The sequence below is a fragment of the Maylandia zebra genome, linkage group LG5 (genome assembly GCF_041146795.1).
Source record: "Maylandia zebra isolate NMK-2024a linkage group LG5, Mzebra_GT3a, whole genome shotgun sequence".
In the NCBI taxonomy this organism is placed as follows: Eukaryota; Metazoa; Chordata; class Actinopteri; order Cichliformes; family Cichlidae; genus Maylandia; species Maylandia zebra.
This window is the reverse complement of record NC_135171.1, coordinates 7,093,154-7,110,726: the sequence shown is the minus strand read 5'-3', so window position 1 is coordinate 7,110,726 and position 17,573 is coordinate 7,093,154. Positions and strand designations below refer to the sequence as shown.

The 17,573-nt window shown below is 40.3% G+C and overlaps 1 long non-coding RNA gene across 1 annotated transcript in view; it reads right to left on the bottom strand.

The window, feature by feature from the left end:
- LOC143418725 (uncharacterized) overlaps positions 1–10,584 on the bottom strand; it is a 30,232-nt gene extending 19,648 nt beyond the window's left edge. Inside the window, exon 1 of the long non-coding RNA XR_013098738.1 lies at positions 10,115–10,584. This is a non-coding gene — a long non-coding RNA (uncharacterized LOC143418725). The remainder of the gene's footprint in view (positions 1–10,114) is intronic.
- Between the last annotated feature and the right edge of the window lie 6,989 nt (positions 10,585–17,573).

Genomic DNA, 17,573 nt, shown 5'->3' with positions numbered 1-17,573 from the left:
GATTCTCTAGGATGCTCATATGTGTCCAGTTATTTACAAATCAACACCCATCGTCGATGACCTACTCCTACATTATGCTTGTGTAATCAAAGTAAATACCTGTCATGCTACCCTTGTCTGATTTTTACTGCACTACAAACTTCTTAAAGTATGTTTAAAAAAATAAATAAAACAGAATGTTATTGCCTTAAAAGTAATTACTGCTGAGAGAGTGAGCTGCCTTGGCACAGTTTTGCTTCCTGTTTATTCATGTATTTGATTAACAGCATGTGTGTTGCATTTTGAGATTATTTATTAAATATTGATGTTGGCATGCCTGGCCAGATTTCTGATATGTTAAAATAAAGTTGAGTGCTGCTGAAAGAGACCAAGACTGTTACAGAGCAGTTTGTTAGGTTCTAAATAAAATAATTAAAAGGCCACTTTGAATGCAGTGGTTATGTGTTTAAGTGAAATTTATAATTATATACATTAAATTGCCCGCAACAGATTTAAGCTGCAGAGACAGGAGTGATTCACTCACTGGACATCACTTTGAAGCTTGAAGCTAGGTTAATTAGCCTAAGTAGCCCTCTATTGAAAGAGGCCTGGTAAAGGAAACTTGGTCTAAGGTACAGAGATCTGTCGCTGGGGTAATCAGCAATCTTAATCAAACGGCCAAGATGAGCAAAGGACAATCTCTGACCGTCCTTGAGTTGCCCACCCGAAGCTAAACCTTCAATCCTGCAGACTGTCTGTGGAGAAACCTCGTGATGGCAGTTCACAGACATCTCCAGCCAGTTTGTCAGAGCTTGACAGGATCAGCCAGGAAGAAGTGAATAAACTGCTCAAATCCAGCCTCACCCCAGGAGACTCAAAGCTGTAATTGCTGCCAAAGGGGTTTTACTGCAAAGTGCTGAATTAAAATTCTACATACGTCTGAAAAAATAAATGTTTGCCTTTTGGTTTTATAGACACGTTTATCTTTTTCATTATGCATTTTTGGAAATTCAATTAAAATTCAGTCTACACTGTAAAAATGTCAAAAATCTTCATCTGTGCTTGCAGAGGTGCTCAGGGATTTAAGCTAATGATCTCAGTCTAAAATATGTCCCACTACCCAAGTGTTCAATAGTAAACACTACACCTTTCCCAACTTTGTATTTCGCACTGAAGTCAAAAACAACACAACTCATCACAGAAGCGTGGAACATTTTACATCTCCCCTCAGGGCAATTCACCCGGCGCCTTCTTTTATCATATCTCACTTAGTGCATATGCCTCCTGTGGCGAAGACTGTCGTTCAAACAGTTGTTGCTAGTCTGTATTGTGATATGTGATGTTGAGCCAAAAGAGCGAAGCTGGCAGCTGTGTGTGATTTGTTGATATCTTGAACGGTATGAGTCAGGCTGCCTCGCTGTTTGGCTTGCTCTGAAGTTCCTGCACCCTTACAAATGGCCATGAATTATTCAAAAGCTGAACTTGTAATTCTAGCCCCTAACCAACAGGCGGCCCCGTGATGAGAGAAGGCAGTTTGCTGGCTATAATGCTGCACTCTTTGGGGTTGGAACATGTTTTCTCACTTAACCTTCCTGCCTTCTTGGGACCTTTTTGTGCCACTGCTATGTGTTAAATGGCTGCCATTTCCACTGTGTTCAGTGGAATATAACCAAACTTGCCACAGGATAGTTTTTACCTGTCAATGTTAATATTCCAGTGTGAATTCCTTAAATCAGCCTAAAATGGCTGAGCAGCAGAAATCCCCACACCCATCACCCTGGGGACCATTTTCTGCCCATTGACTTCCATTATAAACGCTATTTTTCAACCCCAAATTATCATCATATGATTTTATTTTTTCTTCTTTTCTTGGATGTCAATGAAGACTCAGGGCCTTGAAGTTTTAATTTTTAAATTGCAAAAAAAATGCAAAAAAAATAATGGCAGGTCAAAATGTATGTTGGTGCCAATCTTTGGTCCATCTAAAGGCCTACTTATAATGACAATCACATATTACTTCAACTGGTTTTTTGTGGAAATATTTAGTTTCGTTTTTTGGTTTTTGGGGCTTATAACACAGGGCGCTCATGTAATAACACTGGGATTTGAAGGGTTAAAACAACGAAAATATAATTAAAACTTTACATGAATATTTCAGGGAGAAGTAGTTTTACAAGGTTGGCTAATTTAAAGTGGAATAAAATATGGATATATGGTCTTTTTATGGCGTGGCTGAGAATGGTCCCTAGGGTGATGGGTGTGAGTTTTTTAAAGGATGGCAGGAGGGTTAAACAATGAGACTTTTTAACTTTTAGTTTGTGTGAGTGTTCTGGGCAACAGAAACCAACAATAACACGGGCAGGAAGTATGAATAATGGATTACACTCCCAAAATGCAAACACTACACAGCAATCAAGGATCCTCGCTTCTGTTAACCGTAGACCTCCATTTGTTCACAGTGATCATTAGACAGATTTTCTCTGAAAAAGAGCTCATTATGTCTGCCATGAGAATGTAAGCCTGGACTGAACAACACAAACATGCACAGCAGCACAAAGCGCTCAGCTTGTCCCGAACGGGTCTTCTTGGAGATGAATGTGACATATGATTGGACATTGGTGGTGTTTGGGGAAGGTGGTGTTGAATTGAAATTGGCTTTAAACAGAGGAAACATTAAGAGGTTTGTGCAGGAGAGGGGTATAAAATCGCAGTAAAATTACATCAAGTTGCAGACTGAATTTCTAAGAGCACCCAGCAACTGTCAGCAAGAAACAACCACAACATTTAAACAACGAGGATTTATCATCGGTGAGTCTGTCTGTTGGATTCACTCACTTGTTTTGTCTACCAGAAATAGTCCAAATGTCCCACAACCCAAGCTTTCAAAGTCTTGTTTTGTCCAGTCATGAGTTTAAATCAAACATTAGTTTATCAGATGATAACAAAGGCCCCTTAGTCCTTGATCTAAGTGATCGTGTCAACGTTTTGTTCTGAAGTGAGGTCAGCAGCACTGACAAATCTGTCAAAGCAGCCAGACCCCGAACTTTAAGCCATAGCAGTGCCCTAACTAATTATCTGCCAAGTTTTTCCCTGGAAATATGAAAGGAGCTACCACCGACACGTCTTCATTTTTCAGTTCCGGATGTTGCATCTCGACTAGCACGCATTTTACATGCACTTTTAAACACAGCCACTAGATGGCCTTCTGGGTCATTAGGTGAACAGTCTCTTAAGAAAACAGCATACTTAAGAAATCCACAGTCTGCTGTGACTGTCATATTCTCAGATTTTCATTTAAATGACCATATATTTCTAATTGAAGCTTTTTATTTTAAAATTTTGCTAAATTATAGAAAAATGGCAGTATGTATAAAATGGCAATAAGATAAGTAGTGTCTGAAATAAGAGTCTAGTTCACGGTGCGGTTAAGTTTTCGTATGATCACGCTGTAAGGATCAGGAGTTACATCCAACATTCCTTGAGCCCTTGCTGTGATTGTTGGCATGGTGAGTCTCCTGCTTTCCAAGGCTACAAATCACAGCAGACAATGTACCCTGAAAAGATTTCTCAGCTGTCAGTAATTCAACACACTCCCCCAAATTTTGCTTTTTGTCCAGTTCCTACTCATAAAACTATGTATTCCCCTTCCTATTATCTCATAAGATGTCTGTAGGTGTGTTCAAGGCAGGAAAATCCTGCCAAACCAGAGACCTCTGGAGCCACTGGACCACACAGGGCTCCAGACTGAGCTTTCCTCCTTCAGTCCACTAACAGCCGCAGAGACATGGCCCTCTGCCTGGACACAAACTGAACAATAATCAATCAAGCTGTTGACGTATTGCACCAAGAATCACTGCAGACTTCCAGTGACGGGAGTAAGTGATGAGTTTGTGTCTGCGTCTCTTTAACACTGGTGTCTGCGGTGTGTTGTTGTTCTGCTCTGGAGAGATTTAGATGGTATTTTGCTTAAATCATCTCTTACATTCTTTTTTTCATTAGAGTTTATGATTCAGGTCTGTGAGGTGTTCAATACCCAGAAATCATGTAATGTGAAAGTGATGATTTTATACCAAAGCCTGAAAAGCCACAAAGAGGCGATGCTGAGTACAGCTTTCTTTGGCCTGAGCCTTAACTGCTGTTCAGGAAATAGTTTGTGGAAATTTGTTGACATTCTGTCTAACAGAGAAATAGAAGGGAAGTTCCACATCGAAGCCATGCCTCGGGATTAAATGTGAAAGATCCTTGAATCAGTTGGCCTGTTAACTCACTCTCTGCTCCAAAGTTAAAACAAATAACTGTAAGCGCCACCTTTAAATTTTGTCCCGCTAAAGTCGACTGCAAAAAACTGGAGCTAGCTAAAGATAGCAGCTACTTAACCTTTAACATCCACTAGTTCAGGCTTTCTAGATTGATTGGTGCAGTTGTGGTTAGTTTTTGTTATCCACAGAAAAGAGAAGATTTTTCAAATTTCAAATGTAGTTAATATGCATTTTGGCATTACGGTTTTTCTCCTACAAGCGTTTCTATTTATGTCTTTAGAAGCTTAAAAAGGTTGTTTAATAGGAAGTACAGCTTGTAATAAGTTGAAATTCTGAAAATATATAAAATAAATGAAAATATAGAGCTGCTCTTTTAATTATGCCAATAAAATCACAGAAAAACAAGACCAGGACACCATAGTCAGTCCAGCATCCACTGAGGTTTAATGACCAAGCTTTGTAAAATGTTTTGTCTACTTGCACAACCTCAGTTGAGTCATACACTCTCACAGGATGAAGTACCTTACCAATTTTCTGGTCACTGCATTGTTAGTGCAGACTATGTCATCACAACCCTGGAACCACTTATACTGGCTTTGAGTGAACTAAAGGAGGCGGCGTTATTTACTGTAACAATGTGCTCAAAATGAAAATACAAAAAAAAAAAAAAACCCTGATAAAAACAAACAAAAGATAGACTAGAAACTAAGAATTTTGCAACTATGAATTTACAACTATAACCAAAGGGTCCCAAAACACACCGCAAGCAGGAATGACACAACAACAAGCAGAGGGAGAGGATTTAAATACAGGTGATGGGCAACAGGTAGGAATACAGGAGGAACAAATCAGCTATAACGAGATGGGAGCGGAGCAAAACTAAACACAACACACATGAGACAGGACTACCAAAATAAAACAGGAAACACAACATAGAGACCGAGAGCGAGGGAGGCATAACAGGCTAGGGACAGGGAAGGGAACAGACTACATGACCAAGTAAATAAGGACTATAAATATAAAGAGTTAAACTGGGAAGCACAAATCAAGACTACGAAACAAAGATCACCACAATAATAAAGAACCGAGGTCTCAAAATCCAGAAAACACTACAACTCTGAAAAAAACACATGAAACTCACTGAGGTCTTTTTCTGAACACCAGTTGTCATAACTCAGAAAATACAGTTTAAATAGAAAAAGATTTTAGTTTTTTTTTTTTTTAAGTTGTCTAAAGCAGCCTACTCCTTTCAAGCTGTTGCAGCATCTCCGTCTGTATAATCGTACATTTTCTGCACCCCCACAGTAATATATGCTACCACTGCTTGCGTGCATGCTGTCATGCCTTCCTTCCCTTCTCAGGAGATAAAACAGGTCATTTCCAAATGAGAAGGTCAGTGGTTTGATCCCAGGCTCCTCTGGCTGAAGTGCCCGGAAGGTGACAGGATACTGAACCCTAAATTTCCCCATCAGAGTGACTGTGGGCAAGATAGTTGGAAAAGCACTCAAAATTTACTATCAGGAGGAGTGACACCAAAAGGCATCAGCTGTTAAAATGTGAATGTTGCAGTACCTTAAGGTATTATTGTTGTACGTAGTGTTGAATGGTGCAGGATTTGGTATCAATACATTCGTCCAATTCTATTTATTTATTTCTCAAAACAGACTCTCTTTTAATGACACCTTTCTAGTCTTAGTGACCACCTTATAGACATTTGTACCTACAGGGGACATTTGCACTTGTTATACCTTTAGGAGCAGAATCTGACCCTTACTGTATCCCTGTTTCTTAGAGTGTAGAAAACTATTTTAAAAAGACGGTCTTAAAATATCCTCAAAGGAAGTCAGAAACATATTTTCTAGTGGAATGCTACAGGTAGTGATTTTTTATTTTCTGTATTTATCTGAATATCTGAGACAAAGTGGTAACATTTGGTGAAAGAAAGCATGGAAGAGTGGTGTTCAAGTTCAGGAGACACACCGGGGAAGATGTTTGGAGACTCAGAGGTTGATTATCTGACCCATTAAAACTGTTCCTCTGGGAAACCGGCTGCTCTTGCTGTGCAGGCAGCGAAGAAATCATATTCTAGCCTTCATTTGATCGACCTGCTGGTGGGCCTCGGATGGAAGCCAGGCATTTATTTCAGCCGTCTCACAGGAAGTCTCTCAAACCACCACAAACAAGTGGAGAAACCACTATCCACATCCAAGCTGCCACAGTCAATTACTGCAGGACCAAAGATCGCAGAACACAATAAGTCTTTCATAACAAGGGATCATCTATTAAAGTTTTTTAAAAATTTTTTTACAACTATTGTAGCTGACATGGCAGAGCTCCGCAGTTCTGTTTTTTAAAAAATGTGTTTGCATCATCAGGAGTATATAAGGAGCCACTTTCAGTCAGTGGAATAGCCTGAAAAGTCTATAAAGTCTATAAAGTGAATTTTATTGTAATTTACCATTAAATATTATATTTGGGCCAGTGTGATAACTCCTTTAGCTTCTCTAAGGCAGGTAGTCCTCCTATCCTCACCTTTATCTGCATTCAGATGAAGTCAGTCTGCCTTTACACTTCCATCTCAGTTGATCCACATATTGGCACGAAATCCCAATTTAACCTTGGGATGTTATTCTTACAGTTAGTATTATTTCACTGATGGCACATGAAGGAATGAGCAAAACACATGTCGCCTGGAGTCCCATCCACACTCTGCCTGCTGCAACTGATTCACGACTTCCATCTCAGGAATTCTTGGCAGGACAAAAAAGAAGAAACCTGAGCAAAGAAAAGCCTGCGAAGACTTAAAGCTACATAATGTCAGGCCTCATAAATGAGGCAAAGCAGGGCTTGGGATTTGAATTCAGTTGAACATGAACCGCTCGATGCATTCTGACTAAAAGAGGGATTATTTTGAAGTGTTTTAATCAAAAACAGGCGTGCATTCCAACTCAATCAAATTGGTCATGTTAAATTGGTTTACATGGATCAGGCTGGCCACGACTCTAACTCTGCAGCGGAGAGTCGGCAAAGTCACAGAGACGGCAGCTCGCAATATGATTTTTGTTACTGAGACCAAATTCACAAAAAGCATATATACATATATGTATATGTATATATTTAAATAAATTTGATTTTAAACATTTCTACTTGGGGTGATACATAGAGTATAAGCAAACTTACACTTAGGGTCCACTCCACTGTTATGTTATGTACGTGTGTGTGTGTGTGTGTGTGTGTGTGTGTGTGTGTGTGTGTGTGTGTGTGTGTGTGTGTGTGTGTGTGTGTGTTGGTTTTGGTCACAGCCACAGACTGTATATAAAGATGGATGTAGATGTTCTTTGTTGGTTGGTGATGTTGTGAAGCCTCAAGCCTCAAGCTTTTAGCTGTTGCTGAAAGACATCACGAGTGAGCAGTCGCTGCACTAACAGTTCACTTGATCAGTTTGAAGTAGATTAGATAAACAGTTGTTGAGATAGACAGAGATGCTTGTCCCAACGTAAAAAGGGATCGAAATGCCAAAATAAGAGCTGCTTTAAAATGAGCTTACTGTAATGTATGTTTTATTGAAATTTCTGACTCCTGCTTATTTCACAGTCACGTCAAAAGGTAAACCTCTGTATGATTTAAAAAATGGGCTCTGTTGTAGTTTTGCATACACATGCATCTTCATTAAATGACAGTGATGGAGGTATAAAACTGGTGTGCTCCCTTCCCAGCAGCCACACTGTCCCTGCCACGAAGCCCGTTCAAGCAGCACATGCACCCTGCAGTGTCTACCATCAAAAATCCTTTATATTGGCTGAGACAAAGAGACTGTCGAGGACTTCTACAGGGGTTATCTAAGTCTGTGCAGAGGCCTGAATACTTTAAGGGGAAGATCAAATGGAAAAGTATACGCTTTTGTTCTGAAAATCAAGTCCTTCAAGTGCTTTGAGTGCTTTTGTCATTCTGCAACACATCCTCTGTGCTGTCTGAATTTCTCTTTGTGGCACAGTTCGCCCCAGTTGTAACACAATCTTCCCCCATAAGGTAGAGCAGAGAGGATAAATAGTTATAAAGTTTTAGTTCAATAAAGACTTGCAGATGATCTGTATATTGTCATGTTATAAGCTAAAACAGATGTTATCTGTAGAAACAAAGCACCTAAAGGAGAGAAAAGCCTCTGCAGATTTCTTGCATGTCTCTGCTTCCCACTAGCTGCAGACAGAAAAGGAGAGTGCAGGAAGTTGTGAGACACTGATTAGCTGCTGAGACAGATGGCGTTAACTGTGTTCCAGTGAAATCCAGCAGACTGCCCACAGCCCCGGCTCCCACAGGCCTCAGCAGAGCTCTGGATCACATAAGATGCACCCTGAGAACATGCCACAGGGAAGTTCCCTTACTTTGGCAGCCAAAATCAGGTTTCCAGCACCAGCACAAGATTTACTTTAATATCTCTTCTTCCTTGCTTGTGAAGTTCTATTTCATATTTTTGATCCACATAAAAATAACCCATGTTTTCTGGAAATAACAAATACTCCTCCCTGTACAGGAATAGCTATTTTTGATCAGGAAATGTCCCAGGGCCAGGTGGCATCAATCTCCTGCTCACACCCCAAAAATGACAGAATCTTTTTCCTAAAAACCATCCTTCCCCTTCATGAATAGAAAAAAGTTGCACTGTATAATTCCTTAAGGGTTCAGGATGATTCGAACAAATGAGCACCATACAGTTAGAAAGTCCACTTTCTGTACAGCCGGGACAGTTAGAAAGCTTGAAGTCACGGAGACAAACAATAATCAAGCGCATAAATGAGCAAAAGTTTTCATTGTGTTCGATGTAGACAGAGAAAGATACAGCAGATGTTAAAGAATAACAAAAGGAAATTCCCAGGGAAACTTCACTGATGCCTTCTGTCTGTTGTTTGCACACCTTTACAAGTGGTGTCCATGGTTATTGGATTTGGAGGTTTACTTTGAGGACAAGACAAAATCCAATCTGTGCTCACGTTTGCTCATGATCTGGTGCTAGGTATAAATAACAGATACCCAGTACCAGAAGCTCAACTGTAGTATTTTGGCTGCTTCTGTCTGTGTTGTGTTTGTTTGTTTTTAAGTCTGCAGTGGTAAATGGTAATCGGACTCAATCAATCAATCAATTTTACTTATGTAGCACTTTTAAAAACAACAACTGTTGACCAAAGTACTGTACAATAAAATAATCAGATAGATAAAAATAAAATAAAAGATAAGAAAGTAATACGAATAAAATAATGACAGACTCACAGAATTAATTCCCATTCTTATAAACTGCTTTTCTAATAACCCAGAGCACTCAAAATACTTTATACAACATGCCTCATTAAAAGCACTACTTTCTATCTAACATTCACACACTTTCATACTCTGGTGGATGAGACCATCTGGGGGTTAATGATATTTGGCATGCAGACTGGAATACCTAGGGGTCAAACCACCAACCTTCCTCCTGCTCTACCTCCTGAGCTACAGCAAACCCAGTGACCATATGTGTGGGATGCCAAGTTATCAGCTAATGATGTTTAGTTGTGTTTAACTGTATCACTCAACTGGACCTCACTAGCATGTTTGTTCTGTTGGTGCCTTTTTGGAGCTGCAATACGGTCATTAAGTGATGACGTGACGAATCCTACTTCCGGGCCTAAAGTAGTCTGTGTTTAATATGGCTTTTGTGTTGTTAACATGTTTAATGTTATGTATTTTCTTCTATTTAATCTCAAAAAGCTCCTAAAACAGTCAGTGATCACTGTTGACCTCCCTCGGCTTTTATTACCGCTAACCATTTATTTAAGCTCAGTTTTTAAAACCTTAGGATGTAACTACAGCCCAGCCCATGCAGCAGTATATGAATGACTAACCTCGTATTGTGGATAGATTATCTCAGTTGTTCTCCTGGCTGAAGTTTGGTCCTTTTACAGCATCCTGCCATGCGATTACATTTGTTCCTGACCACCGAGAACACTCACGTTCAACTTTTATCGAGTGGAAAAAAAGTTAGCTTGTTTATATTATGCTAACATAGCTGTGTCGCTAGCGGTCACGTAGCACATCATTATATACCAGCTAGCCAAACTTCAGTAACCCTACAAACGTCACTGCTGTTTAGTTTTCTGTCTTCATTTATGCTGGAAGTGATAACAGAGCTGTACGTTTTAATTTGTTTCCAAAACCCTGCAGTCAGGACATGCTATATTGTATTTAGATAGAAGCTAGCGAGCTAACTTCCTGCTAACTTCTAACTCCGTTAAATGTCATAAATTCCATTTTCATGGATGCCTGGATGTTAAACTCAATTGTTACACCTGGTAGAGCAGAACGCTGATCATTTTATTAACCTCTGGGTGGTCTTGGGTCGATTTGTGCCATTTTTCATTGTTCGTTTACACGCCATTTGCACTGTGTTGAATGGAATATAGCGAAAGTCTGCAAAAAAAAGTTCGGTCACATTTACTGTTAAAATTTCAGTATGACTTCCGGAAATTAGCTTCAGTGGCTAAGCTAGCGATAAACTTACACTATTGTGCTTAGTGGTCGATTTGTGCCCATTAAAACCCATTATAAACGCTTTTTTTTATTGCAGAATTTTTAAAATTAACGTCCGGGTGATGGCTTAACTTTCGGTTTCATTTTGCACTAGAGGCCTTAGAATTGTAATTTTTTTATTTGGCCACCGGGTGGCGCCATTGCTCCACCTTTGACGCCTACTCGAACATCCACCTTTTCCAGCGGTCTGCTCGAGACAGACACCCGGAAGAGGCACACTGATTCCCCGCATGCAGCAGCAGCTTGGGCCGCTGCTCGTTTGGGACCATTTCTGACCCCAGATCGGTTAGACGGTGCATTTTTTTTTTAATCAACAGGAAATGACGTATTTGTTGTCACGTGGTATCGGACGTGTGTGCTGGAAATACGGAGACCGAACAATATGCCCAGCGGCTGCGCGAGGCACACCCGCGATTGAGGCACTCCTCCTGGGAAGCAGCAGACGCTTCGCCCCCTGGGGACCATTTTCTGGTCCTAAAAAAAAAATTAAAAGTCGATCGAAATAAATGTTGGTGCCAATCTTTGATCCATCTAAAGGCCTAATTATAATAACAATCAAATATTATTTCAAATGTTTTTTTTTTTAATATTTAGTTTTTTGTTTTTTGGGGCAAAAAAACAGGGCACTCATGTAATACAACTGGGATTTAAAGGGTTAAAACAACGAAAATGTAATTAAAACTTTATATGAATATTTCAGGGAGAAGTAGTTTTAAAAGACTGACCAATTTAAAGTGGAAAAAAAATGAATATAAATTTTTTACAGTGCACTTTTTGGGGAATTGTCCTTTGGATGCATTTTTTTTTAATGTGCTCCTGCAAGAAAAATAATGGCAGGTCAAAATGATTGTTGGTGCCAATCTTTGGTCCATCTAAAGGCCTAATTATAATAACAATTGAATATTACCTCAAATGTTTTTTTTGGAAAATATTCAAGTTTTTTGTTTTTTGGGGCAAAAAAAGCAGTGCGCTCATGTGACGAAACCGGGATATAAAGGGTTAAAATCAGCGAAATGTAATTAAAACTTGATATGAATATTTCAAGGAGAAGTAGGTCTAAAAGACTGGCTAATTTAAAGTGGAAAAAAATATTAATATATAAATTTTTTACAGCGCTTTTTAGGGCGTGGTCGTTTTGTGCCTCTAAGCCCGATAGTGTATGCATTTTTCTAGGACCCCCCAGAGGTTAAAGATGAAAGACTTTAGACAGTTTTTCAACTCTCAGTAATGCCATAGTGATCGTTTGATATATGGACCTGCAGCGGAGTTTAGGTCCAGACACGGCTAGTGACATCAGACTTTACGACCGGATTACGAGTCAAGTAGTATCACCTGCTGTATGGAACAAACCATCCAAGAGCACATGGTCTTGGATGGTTTGTTCCATACAGCAGGTGATACTACTTGACTCGTAATTGCAGCTCCAAAAAGGCACCAACAGAAGAAACATGCTAGTGAGGTCAAGTTCAGTGATACAGTTAAGAGGAGCTGAAGCATAGCAAAACGCTACCATCAGTGTCGGGTTCTGTTGGGGTGTATGCTAATCAAAGAAGTCATGTCCTTAAAGTTAACCTTTGTTGTATCCTCAGATGAAATGACTCAGGGCACTTAAAGTTTGGTGATTCTGTATCAAAATAAGGTTCAAAAGCTTTTTTTTCCTTTTTTCTCCAGGATGTTATATTTTTACCGCCACATTTTACCGCCCCTCCCTGAGCCTGGTTCTGAAGAGGTTTCTTCCTGTTAATAGGGAGTTTTTCTTTCCTTTTCCTTCCCACTGTCACCAAAGTGCTAGCTCATAGGGGGCCATATAATTGTTGGGTTTTCTCTGTATGTAATATTGTAGAGTCTACCTTACAATATAAAGCACCTTGAGGCAACTGTTGATGTGATTTGGCGCTGTAGAAATATGAATTAAACTTAATATTTGCTGCTACCAAATTAGCCCATAGACTGAAATTCAGAGTCTGAGAGTGCTACATCTCTGTCTTAAAATACCTGTGGTCAAGTAGTCATTACACAAAACAGTTTTTTGGCATTTCTGAGTTTTCAGCCCAGAAGGCTGAAAAATAAAACCAAAGTGAGATGTACTGGTGCATTTTCAGTGCTGGATCTCTTCCACTATGTCAAGCCTATTGCCCTTTTAATGGAATTTTATTCTGGGAAGCAAAGTTGCAGCGAGCCAAATAGACATTTAATTTGAAATGTGTATTAGTGTAGCCAAAGAACTCTGCAAGCCTGACCCACTTAGTATTGACAGTCTGAACCCTGGAATGGAAACCTGTTAGCATCCAGCTCACTGACCATTCATTGAGGGTGTGAGCAAAGGTTTCACAGCTTGGTTAGCTTCCACCTCTTTTTGTATTTGGAACACGGAAATGCAAAGACAGATTACTCTTATGCATTTTGGCATTACACTTCTTCTGTAATGCCAAAATGTACGAGAGTTCATTTGAACTATAAAGTCTTGTATCCATCCATCCTCTCCAACTTATCCAATTCATGGTAACAGGATTTGAAACCTATCCCAGCTCCAATACGGCAAAAGGCAGGATACACCCTGGACAGGCTGCCAGTCTGTTGCAGTGCTAACACAGAGTGTTAGCCAACCATCTGCATCTCTGGGGAATTTAGAATCACCAGTTAACCTAATACCGCATATTGCATGTCTTTGGACTGTGGGAGGATGCTGAAGTAAGCACCTTGAGGCAACTGTTGTTGTGATTTGGCACAAATAAAATTTAATATAATTGAGTACCCAGAGAGAACCCAAGTAGACATCGACAGAACGCGCAAGCTCCGCACAGATGGTGGGGATGAACCTAGGACCTTCTTGGTGTGGAACAACCGTGCTAACCACCACCCCACTGTGTGGGCATCAGATGTTGGATTTACTTAATTCAATAGTGGACATTGGTTGCACACAACTGTTTTGCTTTGGCAGAAACTTAAGCAACTGAGTTAAATCAACACAACTTATTCATACTCAATGAACATGTGCATTTTGTGTTGATAAAATGCAATTGAAACATGTTTAGATGCAGTAAGTTGAGCTCTAGGAATATTGTAATGCTTCACAATTTTGTCATTTTATTTCAACACTATTCAATAACTTTTACCCCAGTACTACTTGGTCACTTAAATACTACATGCTGTCTTCATATTACATAATGTTCAACAAAGTCTAGAGTCTGGTCATTCAACCTAAAAATTGCATGGATTTACAATGACTATCCTCATCCAGGTTGCAGGGGGGGGCTGGGGCATAACCCTGAAGTGATAGGTTAAGAGGCAGGGTACACCCTGGACAGCTCACCAGTCTATAACATAGAAACAAACAACCATTTGTCACATTCACAGGTAATTTAGAATCACCAATTAACCTAAATCTAATAACTGCATGACTTTTAACTGAATACCCAGAGAGAAACCACTGCAAACAAGCCAGATTGTGGATTTGAACCAAGGCCCCTCTTGCTGTGAGGTAACAGCACTAATCACCACGCCACCAATCCAGGCTTAACAAAAGTAGGAAAGCTATGATTTCAAGGCTTGATGCTGAATTTTCTATACATTTTTGTCCTTGACAGGTTAAACCACAATAAATAGCGATAGCATACACGTGGTGTGTGTGTGTAGTTGTCTGCCTCTTATTACCCTGGTGATTTCCCTGCAGTTTGAGATCTCGTGCGATCTTGTGAATTTCATGAGTCCAGCAACTTACCACTCTCACTAGATTGTATCATGACATCTAAACAAGAACAAATTAAGTTCTTGAATTTCATACAGATCCTACATGATTTTATTACGTTCAAGATAAAAACATGAAATTTCAGACTGGGAGGGTGTCGCAAGATTTAACATTGCTATATTATTGACTTACTTCACTTGAACATGATATGAACAAATTAATCTCTCTGTATATCATGTCGTTTCTACACTATATAGTTACACTTAACTTTAAAGCATGAGGCAATTATGTTAACTACACGCAAGATGCTTACATAAATCCAAGAGATGGCCGGTCCCTCCTGGTGTCAGCGGTGAAATCACAGATGGTCAGTCTGAAATATTAACAGGAGATGTGAAATAGTCTCAGCCCCTCTCAAGGAGTCGGCTTTGAAGAGGACAAATATATTTTACATATATATATATACATACATACATACATCGTGTGAGTGTCTGTGTATGTATCTTTATCTCATTAATGACACAAGTGGACTAAATATAGATGTGACCTGAGAACCTGACTGCTGGACAGCTGTGCACCACTTCAGCAGCCCCGCCCACCAGCCTGTGGGTGACACACCTGCCTCTCAAGGTGTGAATGATGTGATATTTGAGGGAGTGGGAGGTGGTGAGGGTTACGTGACCAATAGAGAAATGTATGATGTCACTCAAAGCTTGGCTTGCTTGCTTAAGTAACCACGGTTACCCCATTGCTGTCATCAGCAGAGCCAGCAGTTTCATTAAGGCATGAGGCCAAACGCACATTAAAGTGTAGACGTTGGTTCTTTTAGTTTGGTGTTCCGGAATTTTTGCTTTCAACAAAATCACACCTTGATACTCTTACATTTTATTAAGACACTCTTTACACACATTTGAAATGTGTAAAGTTTTACAGCCAGTCTGTAAGGTTATTAGTGTCTCACTTACTCTGCCTTGGACGGGCTAGCACTGTCAGAGTGGAATGACCCATTATGACTAATGCATAAAACTCTCCTCCTAATGTGACACTGGGCTGGCACTTTGCCTAAGGCTCTTACCTCCACCTTTGGGGATGGTGAAACAATTTAGGTGCAGCCCCGATGTCTAGACTTATTGCTTAATAATCTTATTGCTTTAACTTGCAAATTTGAATAAAAAGTAGTCCAAATGAAATCTGGAACGTTTTTCTTTGTACAGCTGTTTTCAGTTTCAAGTCATATGTTATAGACTCTGAGGACCTCAGTTAGCCTTTTGTGGCCAATAATGGTGATGGTGATTATGTGGCTATTAAACCTTTTTCTGCTGTTCAAAACATTTTGGTTACTTCAAACGAGAGATTTTCTCACCTTGTGTTTCCGTGTTCTGTTTTAAACCAGACCAGAGAGCAGAGCCAAAGCCATGTCCCATATTTTTTTGCAACAGCTTCTTGCAGCCATCAGGTGAGGCAAGCAATGTGTAAAACATCTTTTAACATGGCAACATGAATACAGTGAGACAAGATACAGTGGGGCAAAAAAGTATTTAGTCAGCCACCGATTGTGCAAGTTCCCCCACCTAAAAGGTGAGGTCAGTAATTTGCACCAGAGGTACACTTCAACTGTGAGAGACAGAATGTGAAAAAAAAATCCATGAATCCACATGGTAGGATTTGTAAAGAATTTATTCGTAAATCAGGGTGGAAAATAAGTATTTGGTCAATAACACAAATACAACTCAATACTTTGTAACATAACCTTTGTTGGCAATAACAGAGGTCAAACGTTTACTATAGGTCTTTACCAGGTTTGCACACACAGTAGCTGGTATTTTGGCCCATTCCTCCATGCAGATCTTCTCGAGAGCAGTGATGTTTTGGGGCTGTCGCCGAGCAACACGGACTTTCAACTCCCGCCACAGATTTTCTATGGGGTTGAGGTCTGGAGACTGGCTAGGCCACTCCAGGACTTTCAAATGCTTCTTACGGAGCCACTCCTTTGTTGCCCGGGCGGTGTGTTTTGGATCATTGTCATGTTGGAAGACCCAGCCTCGTTTCATCTTCAAAGTTCTCACTGATGGAAGGAGGTTTTGGCTCAAAATCTCTCGATACATGGCCCCATTCATTCTGTCCTTAACACGGATCAGTCGTCCTGTCCCCTTGGCAGAAAAACAGCCCCATAGCATGATGTTTCCACCCCCATGCTTCACAGTAGGTATGGTGTTCTTGGGATGCAACTCAGTATTCTTCTTCCTCCAAACACGACGAGTTGAGTTTATACCAAAAAGTTCTACTTTGGTTTCATCTGACCACATGACATTCTCTCAATCCTCTGCTGTATCATCCATGTGCTCTCTGGCAAACTTCAGACGGGCCTGGACATGCACTGGCTTCAGCAGCGGAACACGTCTGGCACTGCGGGATTTGATTCCCTGCCGTTGTAGTGTGTTACTGATGGTGACCTTTGTTACTTTGGTCCCAGCTCTCTGCAGGTCATTCACCAGGTCCCCCCGTGTGGTTCTGGGATCTTTGCTCACCGTTCTCATGATCATTTTGACCCCACGGGATGAGATCTTGCGTGGAGCCCCAGATCGAGGGAGATTATCAGTGGTCTTGTATGTCTTCCATTTTCTGATGATTGCTCCCACAGTTGATTTTTTCACACCAAGCTGCTTGCCTATTGTAGATTCACTCTTCCCAGTCTGGTGCAGGTCTACAATACTTTTCCTGGTGTCCTTCGAAAGCTCTTTGGTCTTGGCCATGGCGGAGTTTGGAGTCTGACTGTTTGAGGCTGTGGACAGGTGTCTTTTATACAGATGATGAGTTCAAACAGGTGCCATTCATACAGGTAACGAGTGGGGGACAGAAAAGCTTCTTACAGAAGACGTTACAGGTCTGTGAGAGCCAGAGATTTTCCATGTTTGAGGTGACCAAATACTTATTTTCCACCCTGATTTACGAATAAATTCTTTACAAATCCTACCATGTGAATTCATGGATTTTTCTTTCACATTCTGTCTCTCACAGTTGAAGTGTACCTCTGGTGCAAATTACTGACCTCTGTCATCATTTTGAGTGGGGGAACTTGCACAATC